Consider the following 4,467-nt stretch of genomic DNA (forward strand, 5'->3'; position numbering starts at 1 on the left):
CTCCAGAACACCTGGCCAGGCCAATGCTGAGCACAGAAAATCCCCGAGAGCAGCCCCAGGTTGGCTGTGGGCAGGCTGGGGGCAAACAGCATGGCTGGTGCTCTGCAAGCAGGCAGAGAGCCTGGCAAGAGCCTGGCAAGGAGCAGCAGAGCAGGGGCTGATCCATCCCTGCTGTGCTGGACACCCCAGGGCAGCGTCCCAGAGCGTCCTCGTGCACCTGCCATCAATATCCCCCCCTTCAGCCCTGGCCTCTCCCCCAGCTCACAGAGGGGCCGCATCCTTGCAGGAACAGACATGGCAGCACTGGCTCAGGAGCCCCTGTTTGCATTGCACAGAGCAGGCGTCAGCACCGCCATGGTGCTGCTGTGGGCAGAGGGACCTGAGGGAGCACAAATGCCATCAGCCCCTGGGGCCAGCAAGGGCTGGGGAACCAGAGGGAAACCACTCAGGTTTGTCATGGCCTCTGAAGTCAGCCAGAAAAGTTTGTTCCCATGAGCTGTGAATTTTCTGCACCACATTAGATGTTGGTCAGAGCCAGGGCTGCCTGGCAGCCACCCCTAAACTGCTCTGAGAGTTCCTTTTGCTTCACCTTTGCTTTCTTTACTCTTCCGGCTCCAGATTTCTTCCTCTTGTGCATTGCTGTCCCATCCCCTGCAAACAGCCCATCCTTGTTTGCCCTTTCCTCTCTGGCCCCACTCCCCATTTCAGTTCCTGAGCTGGCACCATGGGAATGTCTCTTGGGGAGCAGGAACATCCTACAAGTAGTGCAGGAACTGTCTGCAGGGTCCTGCAGTGCCTCGTGCTGCTCCCCTGCTAGAAACACCACAGGCCAGGAGAGAACATCTGGGCTGGTGTGTCTGGGTGTGAGGCTCCCTGTTCTCGGCAATGAGGAGGGGCTGGAGAGGCTCTGCAGGACTGACAGGATGGGCTTTGGGGCCTGTGAGGAGAAGCTGAGGGACCTGGGCTGCTGGACCTTCTGAAGAGGAGGCCCAGGGCTCATCCTGCAACTGCTCCGGGGATGGTTTCAGAGAATCACAGACTCAGGTTGGAAAAGAACTTGGAGATCATCAAGTCCAACCTGTGCCCTGACACCACCTTGCCTCTGCTGAGCCTTCTCTTGTCCAGGATAAACATCCCAAGCTCCCTCAGACACTCTAAACAGAATCTGTGTTCCCTCACCAGCCTTGCTGCCTTTCTCTGGACATGCTTCAGCCTTTCCATGTCCTTCCTAAATTGGGGGACCTAGAACTGGAAACAGCACTCAAGGTGCTGCCCAACCAGTGCTGAGTACAGGGGAAGAATCACTGTCCTGTTCCTGCTGGCCACACCATTCCTGATCCATAGGAGTCCCAGGGCTTGGATGAGGGAAATGGTGGGGATGGGGTCAGGACAAAATCTGATTGACAGTCAACCACAGAGGGTCTTGATTTTCATATCTATTCAGACTGCATTAGAAGGTGCTGGGAGTCAATATCAATTAGTCAATATCAATTGCTGGTATCAATCAATAAACATGAAAAGAAGGCAAAACATTTATTTCTGCATTGTTTTCTATATAGTGTATTCACTTTAAATATACTTCTGAAATCTGTCTAATTAACAACAGAAATATTGAAAACTGAAATTATTCTCAGGGGCTTTTCTTGTTTGGGTGTTTTGAACAAATGTTCATGAGTGTTTGTTGCTGAATTTCTCAACTTAAGAGCTCAAGAAAGAAGAGGCCTCTGGAGTAGTAAAATTCATCAGCAACTTCCAAGTGTTGGAGGATCCATCATCATCAGAGAAGGAATGAACAGAAATGGACACAGCTTTCTGGCTGCCCCAGCTTTGGGATGGGCCCTGGGCCTGGAGCAGGAGCAGCTTTGGAGGGCCCCAAGGCCAGGGCTGTTGTGCTGGCCTGGGCAGATGGGATGGCAGGAGGGGCTGCAGAGCTCTCAGGAGCTCAGGGAGAGGGCAGCAGGGCACACAGGGAGTTTCCTTTTCCCTTGGCCAAGCACCTTCCCCCATGGCTGGGGCTGAGTCCTCTCGGAGCTGCAGCTGCTGCTGTGCCCTTGCCAGGGGCTGAGGCCGTGGGGCCACTGCCCAGAGCCCCCTGGCCTGAGCAGAGCTGTGGGGCCAGAGGCGGCTGGGCTGTGCTGGGGAGAGGCCCTTGGTGCTGCACAGAGCTCAGGGCACAGGGCACAGCTTGCAGGGAGCTGGGCTGGCCTGAGAGAGCCTGCCAGAGAAAGCAGCAGTGTCCATCTCAGCCTGGGTGAGTGTGCAGGGGCAGTACTCAGCCCAGGGCTTGTGGGGCAGGGCCAGTGCCTGGAGAAGGCATTGAAAACAGGCAAGTGCCCAGAGAGTAGGCTTCTCTGTGCCCTTGGTGGCATGCACAGAGCAGGGAGGGGGCCCAGGACATTTGTCACAGCCAGGTGCTGTCCTCAGGCTTTGCCCCAGGGGTTGTTCTGGTTTCCTCTACAGGGATGTTGCACAGGGTATGGAAACAGTGTGGAAGAGTGACCAGAGCAAACACAGAGGGCCCCAGGCCCCTCAGCAGCTTTGGCCATGTCCATTCACATCTGCCTGCCACAGCCTTACCCGACCCCCTTGCAGTGCCCAGTTCCCTAAGGCAGAAGGGGATCCCAGCACACCATGGAAATGGTTGTCATCTGTGCTCCCTTCTAGGTGAGCATGCTAGGAAGGCTTCTCCAGCAGCTAGGCTTCATGAAGATTTGCAGCCTCTGGAGCCTCCTGCAGGTATGTTCTCAGTGTCCTACCAAGGAATAATCTTTGACAAATGGGCAGGAGCCAGGGGACAGAAGCTTCTGTGTCTGTTGTGTTACAGGTGTGTCTGCAGGGAAGACTTTTCAGGGTCCTTTGCTGGTTGCTGCATGCAAGCCCAGCTCCCATTGCAGGGGTGAGTAGTGTGTCTCTGCTGACCCCACAGGCTGAGGACTCCTTTTGTGGGATCCATTCCTGGGAAATGCAAATACTTTCTGTTAAGGTCCCCTGAGAAGGAACAGCAAACCTCTGGGAAATAGTAAGTCCATGGAGGAATCCAAACACCTGGAACACATCCTGAGTGATCTGGAGAGATGCCGTGGTGGGTGCATTTCCCTCAGCCTTCTCCTGAGACTCAGCAGCCAAGGGCTTTCTCTACACATCTGGACACTCCATGCCTGGCACAGCAGGAAGGGATCCATGGCAGCCTCGCTGCCCCACTGCTGGTGTAACACCCTGCAGGGCTGTTTCCCAGTCTGGCCTGGCTGCAGCTTCTCCCCAGCCTCTGCAGGAAGGCATTTGGCATCAACTGACAGGGAGCTTAATCTACACCATGGACCACGCACACCCTGAGATCCCCTGTAATTTCCTGGTCTCAGGGTAGATTAGGAGGGGCAGCTGTTTGGAGAAGTTTTGTCCCTGGAAGGAGTGACTGTCCAAGCTGCCCCTGGCTGAGGACAGACGACAAAGGACTCTGCACATTTCAAGGCAAATCAAGCAGAAGCCATTTTTTGTGCTTCTAAACATTGTTTATAGTTACATCTTATCTTGGATTTCACAGTTACTCAATATTTCATGGGTAGCTCCACTTTGTTGACCCATCTTTTGATTGGTAGCTCTGTATTGTCCACAAAGCAAGCACGCGTCTTTTTCTTCATCTAATTGGTTGATTCTGTAAGCATAATTTTATTCAATTGGATACTCCTATGTTCTGTCAGCAACTTTGTTTCTTCTTTCTTCTTGCAACATCAGCTTTTTTATCCACAGAGATGACCTCATTAAGAAGGTTAGGCTGGTTCATTTAGTACATGTCCCTTTTCCTGTAAATATGATCCTACATCTGGGTACCCCAAAAATCACCTGGGTACCCCCAAAATTACCTGGATACACCTGGGTAGCCCCCAGTATATGCTGGATCACCCCAAAAATCACTTGGATACACCAGGGTACCCCCTGGGCACCTGGGTCACCCAAAACCCCTGGGAACCTGTAAAGCTGGTGTCCCTAAATCCTCATTGGTTTTACTGGGTAGACCTGGTGTACTTAAATCCCAATTTACTTTAAAGGATAGACCTGGTGTCTGGTTTATCCCCAATTATCTTCACTAATCCCTCCCAGTGGTCCCATTTATGCCCCAGTCTTCCCAGCAAATCCTGTCATACCCCTTAGATGCTCCCAGGAATAGCTCCCAGTTTGATTACTTTGCCCTCCCAGTTCTCCCAGTAGCCCCTCACAGTGACCCCAGTTTGCCCAGTTTCCCCCCTTCCTCCCTTACAGTGCTTCCAGTTCCCCCCATTGGTTCCAGCTCTTCCCACAGTGCTCCCCCTTAGCCCTTCCCCGGGCTCCCAGTCAACCAGTAGCCCTTCCCAATCAAACCCTATTAATGGCTAGATCTGGTGTCCCTAAAATCCCTGACTTCAATGGGGTAGACGTGGTGTCCTAAAATCTCCCATGACGTCAATAAGTACAACTGATGTCAACAAATTT

Source organism: Cinclus cinclus, chromosome 16 (genome assembly GCF_963662255.1).
Source record: "Cinclus cinclus chromosome 16, bCinCin1.1, whole genome shotgun sequence".
Lineage (NCBI taxonomy): Eukaryota > Metazoa > Chordata > Aves > Passeriformes > Cinclidae > Cinclus > Cinclus cinclus.